Source organism: Eublepharis macularius, chromosome 17 (assembly GCF_028583425.1).
Source record: "Eublepharis macularius isolate TG4126 chromosome 17, MPM_Emac_v1.0, whole genome shotgun sequence".
Lineage (NCBI taxonomy): Eukaryota > Metazoa > Chordata > Lepidosauria > Squamata > Eublepharidae > Eublepharis > Eublepharis macularius.
Window position 1 is genome coordinate 36,788,723 of NC_072806.1, and position 16,942 is coordinate 36,805,664.

At 46.2% G+C, this 16,942-nt stretch overlaps 1 protein-coding gene across 3 annotated transcripts in view; it reads right to left on the minus strand.

The window, feature by feature from the left end:
• The window catches only part of HNF1B (HNF1 homeobox B), a 106,108-nt gene that overhangs the window by 42,234 nt on the left and 46,932 nt on the right, over positions 1 to 16,942 (minus strand). The window lies entirely within an intron of this gene.

Below are 16,942 nucleotides of genomic sequence, written 5' to 3' on the forward strand. Positions count from 1 at the left end.
AGTCTTTTCAATATCCTGACCTCTAAGAGCCAATTAGGAGATTTGGGGGTGGAGCCTGGGGGGTTCAGGGAGGGGTGGGACCTCAGTGAGGAATAATGCCATATAGTCCACCCTCCAAAGCAGCCATTTTCTCCAGGAGAACGGGTCCCATCAGTGTGGAAATCAGCTGTCATTCTGGGAGCTCTCCAGGCCACGCCTGGGGGCTAGCAGCCCCAGCAGCAATTTGAAGAGACCAAGAGGCCCCGAAGCCAGTAGGAGACTGCCACTCAAAAGGGCATTGAAATTGTAAGGTGAATCATTTATGTCCATTATAAACCAGTTTATTGTGACTGGGCCTCCACCCATTTAGATGGTGCCATAAAGCTCTAATTATCCCCAATAAAAACAGAAAGGGTACTTAAACAACATGTTGGATGCTATAATGATCAAGAAAGCATAAAGGCAGGGTCGTGCCCCTTTGGGCATTTGAGAAGTAGGCCCCAAGCGTCACCACAGCGGTCCTCCGAAAGTCCAGAAAACAAACGAGCCAAACATCTCGAAATCTGAGTAACCAGAGGCATTAATTATTATATGGTGGTGCTTATATGCTCTCTCTCTAGAAAGAAGGAAGCAAGAGACGAGGGGATGGGTTTGGTTTACTTGAAGGTCCATTTTGCTAAAGCAACACAAACAACCTGAGATGCCTCACTACTTAACAAGGACATTTTTATTTACAGGAACTATTTGGAAATGACAAAAACGGGTACAATCAAATAACAAAACACATTATCCCATTCCAGTGACTTTTAGGCCTAAGAGCTGCTCCTCTACATGAAAACAGGACCGGGCTGCGTTGCCTAAAAGTAATATGCCTATTGCTTAATCACAGTCCCGCAAATCTACTATAGAGCTGCTTGAGGTCAGCAGAGGAAGCAGGAAAAACATTGTGCCATAAAGCATTACTGCTCCTTAAAGGAAAATGCGGCACAACCAAACAACAAGTATCTGAAGAAGTGAGCTGCAGCTCACGGAAGTTCATACCCCACCACAAATTTTGTTAGTCTTAGAGGTGCTACTGGACTCTTGCTCTTTTCTACTGAACAGACAGACTAACACAGCTACCCACCTTGATCCAACAAGCACTGCTGTGCTTTGTTGGCAAAGAAAAATCTTGAAATGCTTTTGATGCATTGGAGCTAGGGTTGCCAGCCTCCAGGTGGTAGCTGGAGATCTCCCAGAATTATAACTGATCTCCAGGCAACAGAGACCAGTTCTCCTGGAGAAAATGGCTGCTCTGAAGGGTGAACTCTATGGCATTATACCCCATCGAGGCCCCTCCTCTTCCTAAACCCCAACCTCTCTAGGCTCCTCCATCAAAATCTCCAGGAATTTCCCAACCTGGACATGGCAACCCTAATTGGAGCTCTTTGTAGTTTCTTTAAAGATGAATGGGACCTTAAAACCACCCTACAGCAAGCTTAACCAAGTGACCATTCCAGGCTGGTAGCATCAGGTCTACCAAGCTCAGACTTGTGTCTTCATGGTTGCCAACTCCTGGTAGGGAAAATCCTGGAGCTTTGGGGAGGGGGTGGAGCCTAGGACAGGCAGAGTTTGGGGAGGGGAGGGAACTTTCCTAAGAAGTTATGGGAGAAAATCTGCCCTGCCTGTCCACCCCGTTTGTTGCTTCTGACTTTGTATGTTCCAGGATACCCTGAGCAAATTAACCCAAACAGGGTGTGATAAGAGTCTTAAGTACTCAAAAGCAAAAGGATAACAAGTGTTTAAATTTATTTATTAAATAAATAAGTGTTTAAAAATTAAATACAAATCAAGGACCAGTACGGCAATCAGGGTGCCTGAAAGACCCAGAAGCCCTGGTCCAAATCTTTTCTCCGTTGTGAGCTCACTAAGTGTCTTTAGATGAGCCAGATGGGGGTGCAGAAATCTCAATTTAGGAGCCACATTTGAGGTATGGGCAGGGCTTTTTTTCTGGGGAAAGAGGTGGTGGAACTCAGTGGGTTGCCCTCAGAGAAAATGGTCACATGGCTGGTGGCCCCGCCCCCTGATCTCCAGACAGAGGGGAGTTGAGATTGCCCCCTGCGCTGCTCCAGTGGCGCGGAGGGCAATCTCAACTCCCCTCTGTCTGGAGATCAGGGGGCGGGGCCACCAGCCATGTGACCATTTTCAAGAGGTTCCGGAACTCCGTTCCCCCGCGTTCCAGCTGAAAAAAAAAGCCCTGGGTATGGGTATTAATTTTTTAAAATGCTTTCCCCCCCTAGTGTGGCAAAGAGCAGCTTCAGGGGATGAACATCTCATATCAAGAATACTGCACTGGGGTGAGAGGGCTAACCCCTCCCCCCTCAGCTGGTTCCGATACAACCCCCCCCTCCAGCGCACACACCTGAAATTGATGCAAAAAGGTTTAATGTTGTAATGTAAAATATTCCTTTAATGTGCTCTAAGCAATAAATCTAACCCATTATTCGAATAATAATCGGAATAAATTCTGTGGGGCAGACAACAGAGCAATGCCGTGGGGGCTGCCAACTCCGGGGCTGTACATCTCCTATTTCCAGTTCTCTTTCAGAGTCCACAGTCCAGCATGTCTTCGGGGCAGCCCCACAATACATTGTTCCCAGATGAGGCTTACTCACCTCCCTCCTGCCCAATTATCACATGTCTGGTTGTTGTGGGTTTTCCGGGCTGTATTGCCGTGGTCTACGGCAATACAGCCCGGACCACGGCAATACAGCCCGGAAAACCCACAACAACCATCGTTCTCCGGCCGTGAAAGCCTTCGACAATATCACGTCTGTTTTTTGCTTAGATATATCAAAGATATGGGCTAGGACAACCTGCCACGGTTCGCTGAGTTTGGTCGTTACATTTTCAGTTGAATGGCTTCCATTTTCGGCCTCTTCTGCCCAGCATGAAAACAGAGACTAGCCACCACATCCAGCATGAAGAGCTTGAGAGAACTTGTATCAAAGCCCTACCCTGCACACTGTGTTGTGTTATTTTGGTTGGCCGTAATCAGGGCTTTTTTTCTGGGAAAAGAGGTGGTGGAACTCAGCGGTGAAACTCAGGACCACACAATGAGGTCACTTTGGGTTAGCTGGAACAAGGGGGGAGTTTTAAAAAGTTTAAATCACCCTAAGTGAAAATGGTCACATGGTCGGTGGCCCCGCCCCCTGATCTCCAGACAGAGGGGAGTTTAGATTGCCCTCTGCGCAGCAGTGCGGAGGGCAATCTAACCTCCCCTCTGTCTGGAGATCAGGGGGCGGGGCCACCAGCCATGTGACCATTTTCAAGAGGTTCCGGAACTCCGTTCCCCCGCGTTCCCCCTGAAAAAAAGCCCTGGCCATAATAAAGGGAGTTACATGGCTTTTGGAGGTTCGCACTGTGCTATGGACCAACATGGCTACCTAATCACTTTTTCTAGGGTTTTACTGCGGGGCACTAAGTCCAAAAAGGGGCGCCAGCAAAGTGACTATACTCTGAAAGGAAGAAAAGAGCAATAGTCCAGTAGCATCAATAAAACTAACAAAAATTGTGGTAGAGTACGAGCTTTTGTGAGTCGTAGCTCAGTTCTTCAGATATCTGCGAAGGGCTCATTTGCTCACTTCTTCAGGTATCTTGATCCACCTTGATCTATTTTTAAGGAAGAGGAGTGGATCTCACTCAAGGGACTGACTCTCCAGCACAACAGGGACTGTCTCCAGGAGTAATTTGTGTGTGACTGGGAGCGGGAGATGGGGGCTGCAATTGGGACTTTCTCCTTTTGACACCCAAAAGTTTGAGGCTGAACGTGCCTTAGTAAGAATCTATACCTATCATCGCCAGTGCCCTCTTCTATAAAACATCCCCATAGGCACTATTAGTCCAGTTATTTTGCTCTGCTTACTATTTTACTATTTATTATCCCTTCTGCTTTTGTTGTTATTTTTTTTAATAATTACTTTGCCATGGCTTTTTGTTTTTAATTTTATTGTTAATCTTCCTGCTGAATTTATTTGGCCAGCGTTTACTTCTTAGATGGTTTTATATTGAGGGGATTACTGGGGGTGAGTGGATTGTAAGATGCTTTACGAATTTGTTACAAGCTCAGGATAAAAATGGCTTAAATAAAATAAACAATGAAACAAAATGGGAGCCCTGCTTCACAGGGTTGCTGTGCAGACACAATAAAGATTGTAATCAACATATTTTAAAAAATAAATCTGCCTCTATCTCCCTTTTAAAAGCTTCAAGGCATGTTGCTAACACATTTTAAGCATGCATAAATAATGATACAGCTTTACCTGAAATTAAAATCCTATTTGGGGAGCAAGCCTATGGGAACAGTTTGGAATGAGCTGCAGACTGGGGCAGCAGCCAGAGGAGGCCAAAGTGCTGCTGACTCCCCCCACCCCGCCCCCATCGCTGTTAAGCAGTGAAGGAATTTAGTGCCCCAGACATGGCTGGAGAAACAGTGCAAGGCCAGTTCAAATCCCAGCATGGGTAGCCATCAGTGAGGTTAGTATAACAGCCGGCCTGGGGAGCTTCAGACTTCACCCCCTGCCCCCCTTTGCACTGTGCAGGTGGGACAAATTAAAACTGGGATAAAGTTGTGGGTTTCAAATTTTCTGGATTCAGGACATCATTTCTAAAGAGTCTGCAAATGAGCACACCTGCCAAGGAACCCACGTAGGTTTCAGTGGGTCCTATGGCACATTCTCTAAAACAGCCTAGGAACATGGTAACTTAAAAGGCCACTTCTGCTCCTATGAGCTTCTTAGTACCTCTTGGTCATCTTCAAAGGCCTTCCTCTGTGCGCCTCCCACGGTCAGAGCCAGTGGCCAGAGTGCCTTACTTGAACGGGGAACACCTGGGTTCGAATCCCAACTCAGTCATACAACTCCCTGGATGATTTTGTGCCAGTCACTGTCTCTCAGACTTAGTCTGCAGGGTTGTTGTGAAGACCAAATCAAGAAGAGAAGAATTTTTTATACTGTCTTGTGCATCTTGAGAGGAAGACTGAAATTAAAATGTGACATCTACATAGAATGAAGTTCAACGATGGTATTAAAGCTGAACTTTCCATGGTCATAGATCCAGAGGAGTGAGCCATGTTCGTCTGTAGTCGCAAAATAATAAAGAGTCCAGTAGCACCTTTAAGACTAACCAACTTTATCGTAGCATAAGCTTTTGAGAACCACAGCTCTCTTCGTCAGATGCATCAATGCTGAAGAATGCCATTAACAGCATTCTTCAGCACTGAATTAAGAATGCCATCCTCAGGTTTAAACATTCTCATTAAATTAAGAATACCATCCTTAGGTTTATACAGCTCCCTTTGCTGCCAATATTTAAGAGACAGGTAAAAGCCACCTTGTTGGAGCAAGCTGTGGGACTTGTTTTAAAAGGCCAGCCCCAGGTCTGGGATGCCCTCCAGTGGCCCTCGCGCTAAGCATACTATTTCCTTTATGTTCATGATTGCCCATGCGTTGTCCTGGGGGAAGATCAGGGCTTCAAGAAGTATGAAAAAGTTATTCTGCACAGCCTTTCCCAAGTTCTTCCTCTAGAAAGAAATGTGGGCTGAGCGGAACCTAAGTCTGGTGCTCTCTACCATTCCCAGCTGGAGCAAAGGAACCCTCTCTGGAAGGCATTGGGCCTTGACTTTGCTGACCCCTGCCTAAGGAAAACCAGTGGGCCCATGAACGAGGGGAGATTTGAACCTGGTGCTTCCCAGTTCTTACGTCAGTCTCCTAGTTGCTAAGCGAACCAGTTTTTTTTTTTTTTTAAGAATACCGCTCAGAATCAAAATGGACTGAGAACAAATTCAGAACTGGAATTTATGTGCTGACGCAGCTCCAGCACATTCCCTAAGTGCCCCTGTCCATTGCATGGGACCACAGGGGCAGGGAACTGCCATCACAAGCTGTGTGTGAGCATCCTCAGGATTGGTGGGCTCCGCAGGCTAATGAAAGTGCAACCCTGAGATACTTGATCCATCTGATGCAGCAAGGAACGAGAGAGAGCCCCAGAGTTCTGCAAGAGCCAGTGTGGACCTCCTTGTCTGAAGCCTCATCGCTTTCGTGGGTGGATTTGAGGGCTTTGACCAAAGGCAGGTTTGAATATTACCACGTTCTCATGTTTGTTAAGCAAGGGTGTTCAGTGGGCGTTTTATACCTCCCAGACTTCCACATGCCACTGTCTCCTCCTGAATTGGGTGTGCCGGCAGAAGTGGCTGAAGCCTTCTCATCTGACCTGCATTACTCTCATTAAACGCCTGGTTGGAGCGGCTACTCACTCTGTTTTGTGAAATCACATCAGTGACACACGGCTGTGTGTAAGTGTGGCAATGGAACGAAAAGGCAATCTCGGGCTAGAGGGGCTATCGCATCTGTTTGGTTCTCCAGCTAGTTCTTGCAGAGGAAGCATCAGCAACTTTTTATAATTAAAGTGCCACGATCCACAAAGAGCGAGCCTATTTGCATTACTGAAAATATACAGCTTACCACCACCGATAATGGACATGCTGATTAACAAATCCATAAAGCCCAAACACTGATTCTTGTGTGTCCTTTATTGGGAAGTGGTACATATGAGGTATTGCAACAAGTCATAAATATACCCAGGGGTGGTGGAGGAGAGTGCCCTCAAGTCACATCTGGCTTATGGCAACCCCTGATAGGGTTTTCAGGGCAAGAGACTATCAGAGGTGGTTTGCCACTGCCTGCCTCTGCAACCCTGGTCTTCCATAGAGGTCTCCCATCCAGTTACTAACCAAGACCGACCCTGCTTAGCTTCTGAGATCTGACAAGATGAGGCTCACCTGGGCTACCCCTGTGTTTTAGCACTCTGGCATAAATCTGCACAGGATTTGCACTTTGGCTACTGGCCACTATTTTCCTCTATCATTTCTCTTTATTAAAAGCATCTCTAAGAAACGCTTGACCGTGTCATGCTGCTGGACTCGAACCATGCTAAGCAGAGTTAGGTCCTTCTCAGTTTATTGAAGTCAATGGACTTAGAAGGGTGTAACTTTGCTTAGGATAATCAAAAAGAGTCCAGTAGCACCTATAAGACTAACCAATTTTATTGTAGCATAAGCTTTCGAGAATCAAGTTCTCTTCGTCAGATGCATGGTACAGAAACTGTTCAAATATTACATCTTCTCTCTCCTCCCCTCTCCTCTTCTATATTTGACCAGTTTTTGTACCATGCATCTGACGAAGAGAACTTGATTCTCGAAAGCTTATGCTACAATAAAATTGGTTAGTCTTAAAGGTGCTACTGGACTCTTTTTGATTTTGCTACCACAGACTAACACGGCTAACTCCTTTGCTTAGGATGGCATTGTTAGTGCCATAAAAATCTTTGCCTGCCCTTCCCTTCTCATACTGGTTATTTTAGCATCCCACCCACTCTGCCAGTACACCTTGGCTTAAATATTTCATTTTGTTTTTTAAAGAACCATATTGGGTTCTGTATTGAGCCATGATTTTGGCTCTAGAGCCATAAGTTATAGATCCTTGTTCTAAAAGGGTCTCTCCTAATGTTTGAACCTCCAGAGGCGATGAGGTCTTAGATGAGGGGGTGGGTCCTGTTGACCAACAGTCCAGAGCTAAAAAGGATGGTGTGGCAGTGGGGCAATCTTAACAGCCTTTCCATCCGTCTCTGAATAAATGAATGGTGCTTAAAGCAAGAAACCCAGTAGCCCTGAATGCAAGAAAACAAAAGTCGATGCTGGAAGGATGAAGACACATCAAAGGCACCAAGGGCGGTTCAAAGACCAACTTTAATTGTCAATTAAGCATGCATAACCGGGGGAGGGGGGCAAAAGAGGGGTAGAAACAATGCCATGACAACCCCTGGACTCCATGCTGGTGTGTTATTGTAAAAGCAGGCAGAGAAACACTGAAAACAGCTGATTTTGCTGACAATGTGCTCGTAGGACATCTTGTAAGCAATCAGGCCTGGACAGAAGGGCAGGGAGCCCCTCCGTTACCACTATTGTGCGGACATTCCACCACAAAGGTCACATCATGGTCAATGGGGGTAGCTGCTAAAAAGCACACTCAGGTTTTGGGGAGGGGGGTGTTATCAGTCCCACTGATTAATTGGGGGGTGGGATTTTAATCTCTGACTAAAGTTTCCATTGACAAATTTGACTGCTTAAAATCACTTCAAACTCAAACGCCTCTTTAGATGTTGTTGTTAAGAGGAGAGGCTGTTCAAATAAGGACTACTTTTGGCGGGGTTTCCCAAAGGGTCAATTAATTCGGAGTGCCAGGTCCAACGGGTATATCAACATGACGAAGACTGCCGGTTAATTAATTGGTCTGGGTGGCAGGACCACATCAGAGCGGGATCATCTGTTACGTTTTTTTTCCTACTCATGCTCCAAGGAGCTCAGGGCACACACCCCACTCCTGTCTTTCCTTCTATCCTCACAAAATCCCTGTGGTGTGGGATAGGCTGCAAGAGAACAGCTGGCCAAGCTCACCCAGTGAACTTTAGGGCTGAACTTTACAGCCTGGGTCGCCCCATTCCGAGCCTGACACTGAAAACACTCTTGTCAAACCACCAGGTTATCCAGTAGCTTCCAACTGGTTTCTGGATACAATTCAAAATGCTGGTTTCAATGTCTAAATTCTTTGACAGATTGGGCCCAGAGTACCTGCCAGGTTTGCTCATGGTCCTGCCCGCCATTTGAGGTAATCTTCAGTGGCTGAGTGGGTAGGGCCATTTTGTGGTGGCCCTTACAGAATCATCACAGAGTTGGAAAGGGCCATACAGACCATCTAGTTCAACCCCCTGCCCAGTGCCGGACTTCACTGCCCTTCACTGATGGCACCCCCTCATCAGAGATATTCACATGCAGCTGATTTCTGAATCTGATCACTGTACCTAAATGAGATGGCTGACCCCGGTAGACAGAGCTTCCTCTGTGATGGCACCTCACCAGGGGAACTCCTGCCTTGCACCCCTTCACTTACCAAGTGAAGATATTTACCAAGTGAAGATATTTTCACATAGGAAGCCAGTGTTTTATAGTGGTTAGACTATCAGACTAGGATCTGGGAGACCTGCGTTCGAATCCCAGTCTGCCATGAAGGTTCACTGGGTGACTTTGGGCCAGTCACTGTCTTTTATCCCAACCGACCCTACCAGGGGTCAACTACGACCTGAGGGCAGGATTTCATCTTCATTTCACAGGAGGGGAGGAAGATATTGTAAGCTGCTTTGAGGAAAAAAGCAGAGTATAAATGTATCTAAAAAATTAAAAATAACTATTTATATTTTCTGTGGCATAAGGAGAGTTTGCATTGTGTAGTGGTTAAGAGAGTGAATCAGGAAGCCGGTTTCGCTGAGGGGCTAGGACAGACAATGTTGAGGTAGGTCTGTCAGTGGTACAAGGCACATTCATATGAGGGTCTCTTTTCTTCTTGGAGAGGGACCTCAACTGTGCCGCACAGGCGGAGCATACAGAAGTCTCAGGTTCAGTCCCTGGCATAGCCAATTAAAGGAGCTCAGTGGGCCTAAGAATAATGTCCTGAGTCCCACCACACACACACCCCTCACCTCCCCATGCCAGTCCTATCAGTTAGACAGGAACTAGGAGGTGTGTGCTTAGAACTTAATTCTCAGGTTCATGCAGGGAACAGGGGCTGAACCCCCCCCTTGCACCATTTTTCTGACCAGAAACAGCCCCAGGGAGCCATACTTCGCCTGCTGAAAAAAGGTACACAGCCCAACAGGGCCAGGTTGGGAAAATTAGATTCAAATCTATCTGCTGCTTGTCTGGCGTTTCAGTTCCTCCACTGCACATCTGGTCTACAGGACCAAGGTGGATGGAGGCAGGTGGGGCATGCCTACAACACAACGCAACTTTAGCCCTGGTCCAGCTAGAAAGTTTTGAGAAGGCCTGAAGCCCTGGAGAGCTCCTACTGCTGAGAGTGGACAATGGTAAACTAGGTGATCTGACCTCGTATCAAGATCTAATTTTTCAACACTGCTCTTTGGTTGTTAAACTTTGTTCCCTCTCCTGCGGATAGTTCTTTGGTAAATCATTATAATCAGCAGGCAATTATTTCAGAGGGCTAGCAGCCATGTTAGTCTGTGCAGCAAATTAATTCAGCAGCATCTTAAAGGCTAACACTATTTATTCCGGCATAAACTTTCTTGAGTTACACAGACTCAGGAAAGCTCATGCGGGAAGAAATTGTGTTAGTCTTTAGAGTGGGGCTGGACTCCTGTTTAGTAAGGGTTGGGGGCTGGGGGGTGGGTAGCTGTGCTTTTATTGTTATAAATTGTCATGACCGGCTTTGAACGCTTTGGCACTTGGTCCCTCATAGTCACAGGACTGCCTCTCTCCCTATGCCCCACCATAGCAGCATCTCTCATCTGAACAGGGCCTTCTGCAGGCAGGGCCGGTGCGCCTATTGAGGCCAGGTAGGCGGTGGCCGCAGGCACGGGGTGCCGGAGGGAGCGCCGGAGGAGGCGCGGCGGGCGGGAGCGCGTGCCACAAAGGACCAGCCTCCTATCCCTCCCACCCTGCGCTGCTGCCGCCGCCGCCAGCACAAGCCCCCGGCCAGGCGCAGCCACCGCGGGCAGGCATCTGCGGCGGCGCAGGCAACCGAAGCGGGAGAGCTCGGAGGCCGCCCGCCACAGCAATTGGGCCGGCGGCGGCGCGTGCGCTCCCGTGATGACGTCATGCGTGACGTCATCACGCAGGCCGGTGCGCGCACACGCGCATGCGGGTGCCTAGCCGGCCAGCCGCAAGTGAGGTAAACCCTTGCGCGCCGGCCGCGAGTGAGGTAAACCCTTGCGCCGCCCCTGTCTGCAGGTGCCACCCCCTCCCCATTGGGCAAATCAACAGCTGTTCATATATGGGTATTCTCGATGGTAGCCCTCCACCTTACGGAATGGCTTGCCTGAAGACGGCAGGAAAGCTCCTGTTATCCCGGCTTTCCATCAACTATGCAAAACTGAAGTATTACACAGGCATTAGGACTGGGCAGTAAGGAAATGTTTCAGAGAGATGCTTTAAGAAAGGGACATGAAAGACTATTACTATTACCAGGGCTTTTTTTCTGGGGAAAGAGGTGGTGGAACTCAGTGGTGGAACTCAAGACCGCACAATGATGTCACTTTGGGTCAGCTGGAACAAGGGGGGGAGTTTTTTAAAGTTTAAATCGTCCTCGGCGAAAATATTCACATGGCCAGTGGCCCCGCCTCCTGATCTCCAGACAGAGGGGAGTTTAGATTGCCCTCCGCACCGCTTGGCGGTGCGGAGGGCAATCTAAACTCCCCTCTGTCTGGAGATCAGGGGGCGGGGCCACTGGCCATGTGACCATTTTTAAGAGGCACCAGAACTCTGTTCCAACGCGTTCCCACTGAAAAAAAAGCCCTAACTATTACTCAGTACTGCCTGTTGATATAAGTATGCTCCTATTGGATAGTTCTGCATTGTTTAATATGCTATGTCAATTTGCTTATGTTTTGTTTCAGCATTGTATCAGCTCTGTATCAGATTTCTGCGAGTTTTCACATTTTTGCAACCCTTGCCCTGTTGTATTGTTTATTGAAGGCCCCAACCACTGATCATATTGACTTTTACTGCTTGGAGTCCACCCGGAGTCTCTTCGAGAAACGTGGACTATAAATAATGTAAATAACTATTTTTTAAAAGGTAAAGGTAGTCCCCTATGCAAGTCATTACTGACGCATGGGGGGATGTTGCATCACGACAGTTTCTTGGCAGACTTTTGTTATGGGGTGGTTTGCTATTGCCTTCCCCAGTCATCTATACTTTACCCCCAGGAAACTGGGTACTCATTTTACCGACCTCAGAAGGATGGAAGGCTGAGTCAACCTTGAGCCAGCTACCTGAACCCAGCTTCTGCTGGGATCGAACTCAAGTCGTGAGCAGAGCTTGGGCTGCAGTACTGCAGCTTACCACTCTGCACCGCGGGGCTAAAATACAATTTCCAAAGAATCCTGGAAATTATAATTTGGGGAGAACAAAAAGGGTTCTGTCCCTATACAATCCTGATTGCTACTTCCATTATTACACCAAACTCTGTTCCCTCTCTAGCTACAATGTCCAGCAAGTAGGGCTTTCCTTGCAGAGATTAGTTTACCCAGAAACCCAGAGCAGATAGCCGTGTTAGTCTGTAATTGCAAAATAGTAAAGAGTCTAGCAGCACCTTTAAGGCTAACCAACTTTATTGTAGCATAAGCTTTCGAGAGCCACAGCTCTCTTCATCAGATGCATGTCTGACAAAGAGAGCTACAATATGCTACAATAAAGTTTGTTAGTCTTAAAAGTGCAAGAACAAACAAAGACTCCCTCCACAAATACAATTATTCCAAAATATTATTATAATTAAAGGATAAGAACAATGCAAAATGCTACCAATAGTTAAAGATAATGTACAATTACACACAATGAAATAGATTGCACATAACTAACATCTATATCACAGACACATAGTAAGTATCAAAACAATCCAATGTTCATTTCCACTAAACTGCAATGCAATAATAGAATTCAGACGTTCCTCATAGGCAAGGAGGCTGCAAAATGCCCAACTGAAACTATAAGCGAAGGTATGAAGCCTGACCCAAAAATAATGTCAAGAACTGAGTCCTCAGGAGCGTACAGTCACAGTAAGAAATGAAATCAGGCCAAGTTCGTGCTCCAATTCCGGGTCGAGCCTCTACCGCCTGCCGTGTGAATGGAGACGTCCGTCCCAAGGATACGAGCCCGACAACACGCTAGCAAATATTGTTTCGCTTGTACAGCTTTCTCAGGGGCTATGCAATAAACGTAACCATGCATTCACATACATCGGAAGTGTCTGACAAATTACAGCAACGAAAGCGTAGTCTTAAAGGTGCTACTGGACTCTTTACTATTTTACTCAGAAAAGCTGACTGCTCCGTTCCCTCCATTTGCAACCGGAAATGCTGAACATCCCACAATACAACCCCGCTCTCATTTAGGAGGGGGTGCAGAATAGGACCGAAGTGCTCGTCATTGGTACAGCCTCTCTCATTCCAGGAGAAGGCTGGGTGAGTTTGCAATGCATGGAAGGTCCCTCCACCCATCCATTGGAGGAAAAAAAAGAGAGGAGATGCTCAATTGTTTAACAAACCAGCAGCGAGAGCCAAAAGAAAAGGCCAGTGACCCCACAGTGACCCCCACGCGACCCTAGCGCTTGTCAGAAAGCTGATTTCTTTTGTTTGCCTGTAGAGCTCACTGACTTTGGTGTGTAGATTACAGGTACACGAACAATGGGGATTGTTTTTCCCAACAATGCACCCTGCTCCATGCCACTCACTCAAGACAGCCTCCCCCCCCCCCATCCCAGATTAAGCTCTACTCTCCTTGAGCATTGTCCCTTTCCAACTCCCTGCTTGCCTCCAGTTTACAGCTAGCCTGCTTTAAACAGTTGTTCACTTTTGGTGCCATCATCCATCCTTCCAAAGAATTGTTTAAAGAAAGAAAAGGCACAAACATGTCCCAGAGAGAAATAAGGCCTCCTGCTAATCAAGGCTTTGACGGAGAAGGATTTTAGCTCTGATGCAAAGAGTCAAAAGTTTGGTTTCTGTCTACCTGACTATATTTCACTGAACCAGAGGAGTTGGCCGTGTTAGCCTGTAGTTGCAAAATAGTAGAGTCCAGTAGCTCCTTTAAGACTAACCAACTTCATTGTAGCATAAGCTTTCGAGAACCGCAGCTCTCTTTGTCTGAGGAAGAGAACTGTGGTTCTCAAAAGCTTATGCTACAATAAAGTTGCATCTGACGAAGAGAGCTGTAGTTCTCGAAACCTGACGATGCATCTAACAAAGAGAACTGTGGTTCTTGAAAGCTTATGCTACAATAAAGTTGGCTAGTCTTAAAGGTGCTACTGGACTCTTTACTATTTTATATTTCACAGATGACTCTCCTACACTGGTGTAGTGTTTAGAGTGTTGGGCTAGGATCTGGGAGACCCAGATTTGAATTCCCACTCTGTCATGGAAGCTTGCTAGGTAACTTTGGACCAGAGGAAAGGAGAATGATGTTAGCTGCTTTGGATCCCCACTGTTAAGAAAAGCATAAATGAGGCAAATAAATAAATAGGCACAATGCATTTGGTTCAATCTTTATGAAGACGCCTGGATTGTAAAATATAGCAGTTCTCAGGACGGCTGCAGGACAGCTTTTTGGAGGGAAGGGGAACAAAGGTCTTCTAATAATTTCTCCCCTTCCTTTTTTCTCACTGAAATCACCACTCATCCAAGCCATTTTTAGTATTTTACACATTTATGGGTGCTCTCACTTTTTTCCTAAGGAGGGTTAGTGGCTCAGGAAGTTGTTTTTCAATGGGAAGGAAGGAGTTAACCCCCTTATGCTGTTCTCTCATCCCCACCCCAAAACCCAAATCCAGATGCTATGTTTTGGAAAAGCAGTATTTAAAACGTAACATACAGCTGTTCCCTAAGAGAATGAGCTCTAATTTGGGAAGCCCTTGGCTCAGATATAACCTCTCACTAGATAGCCTTGGGCTAGTCATGCTCTACCAGCCTAAGTCCCTCTCGATATGAGGGTACTAACACTGGCCTACCTTGGAGGGCTATTGTTGTAAGCAGTACAGCAAGATAATGAAAAGTACTTTAAAGACTGAAAACGCTACATAAATGCTAAGTATTATGCTAAGTATTATGGTGTTCCTTAAGTGGGGAGACATGTGGTTAGCCATGGAACCACCAAAGACCACCCCCTCCCAAGAAGCAATAGCTAAATAAATAAGCAAACTCCAAACAAAACTGAACCAATCATCACTATCAGGCTGTATTCAAAGAGAAGGAGGGGCATCCGCAAACAAAACGGCAACTTATCGCTGTGAAACTTCCATGTACAAAAGAAGTGTATCTCTGAATACCATGTGTTATGGACAAATAGCAGAAACAAATGCTTGCATTCCTTTCACATCAAGCTGCCTTATGCCAAGACAGACCCTGGGTCCAGCTGGTTCAATATCCAGCTCAGCTATCACAAGATCTTTCAAAATAGTAAAGAGTCCAGTAGCACCTTTAAGACTAACCAACGTTATTGTAGCATAAGCTTTCAAGAACCACAGCTCTCTTAGTCAGATGCAAAGGTGTTACTGGACTCTTTACTATTTTGCAACTACAGACTAACACAGCTAACTCCTCTGGATCTAATACCTTTCAGTTAGAGATGCCAGACACTGAGAGCCTGGGACCTTCTGTATAAAAAGAAACTCCTTTGCATAGAAAAAGGACAGATAAACAGGTAATCAGGACGGTTCTCCACTCTTTTGCAACTTGTTTAGGAGGCTCTACAGGCACCAGGCTAGAAACAAAGTCAGAACTGGCTAAAGACTGACATAGATCATATAGTTTAGCCATAGATTCAGGTAAACCTGGTTCAAGCCTCACTTCTGCTGTGAGCTCTCCAGGTTTTTCTAAGCAAGCCCCCTTCACCCGACTCAGCTCCACAGTCCATTATTGTAAAGAGTTCAGCAGCACCTTTAAGAATAACCAACTTTATTGTATCATAAGCTTTCGAGAACCACAGCTCTCTTCGTCAGATGCATCGCCAGCTTTCAAGAACCACAGCTCTCTTCATCAGATGCATCATCAGCTTTTGAGAACCACAGTTCTCTTCGTCGGATGCATGCATGTGAGTACTTTGAAGACTGAAAATGCTACATAAATGCTAAGTATTATGGGGTGCCTTAAGTGGAGAGAGGATGTTTCGTGCCCATTTGGTTAGCCATGGAACCACCAAAGACCTCCCCCACAAAGAAGCAAAAGTTCACATCTAAATAAATAAGCAAACCCCAAACAAAACTGAACCAATCATCACTATCAGGCTGTATTCAAAGAGAAGGAAGAACATCCACAAACAAAATGGCAACTTATCGCTGTGAAACTTCCATGTACAAAAGAAGTGTATCTCTGAATACCATGTGTTATGGACAAATAGCAGAAACAAATGCCTGCATTCCTTTCACATCAAGCCGCCTTATGCCAAGATAGACCCCTGGTCCCGCTGGCTCAATATCCAGCTCAGCTATCACAATCTCTTTCAGTTAGAGATGCCAGACACTGAGAGCCTCGACCTTCTGCATACAAAGAAACTCCTTTGCATAGAAAAAGGACAGATAAACAGGTAATCAGGATGCCTCTCCACCCGTTTGCATCTTCGTTTGGGAGGACCTACAGGCACCAGGCTAGAAACAAAGGCAGAACTGGCTAAAGACTGACATAGATCATATAATTTAGCCATAGACTCAGGTAAACCTGGTTCACGTCTCACTTCTGCTGTGAACTCCCCAAATTTTTCTAAGCAGGACCCCTTCACTTGACTCAGCTCCATAGTCCATGATGATATTTTGCCTGTTTCAGCAATGTGTTTCTTTTCCAGTGACGGTGAGCGTATTGCAGTGACTTTCAGCTCTTTTTACACTTATTTTGTTGCAGCCAATACAAGTGATTTCAGTGATGGGAGGATCTTTTTAAAGACGGCACTAGAATATCCGTTCTGATCTTAGCATGTAGGTTAAGTAATGAGAAAGACTCTCCACCATGTGCCCTTCTCAGATGCACAGTTCCTACCTAGGCTCCCAATGTGTATCTATTTTAACAACTTCCCTTGCTCTGGTATCCCCTTGCGCATCTTGGGAAGTCTAATTTGATAAGGTCCTAAGACATTTTGCGTTAACCCCCTCCTCACTGAAATACAGTTCTCCTGGAGGTGCTTTATTATTTTGTTTCAGGTGGGGGTAGACAAATAAATTTCCAGAAGTTTTGAAGCCAGCTGAGAAGTAGGGGGGGGGGATCAAAAATAGCAAACTACTACCCAAAAGGAAAGAGTATTACGTGGACAAAACAGAACAGAGGCAATTCACATGATGCAAAGTTTCTGTGGCTGCCGCATGGATCACACATGCAGAGG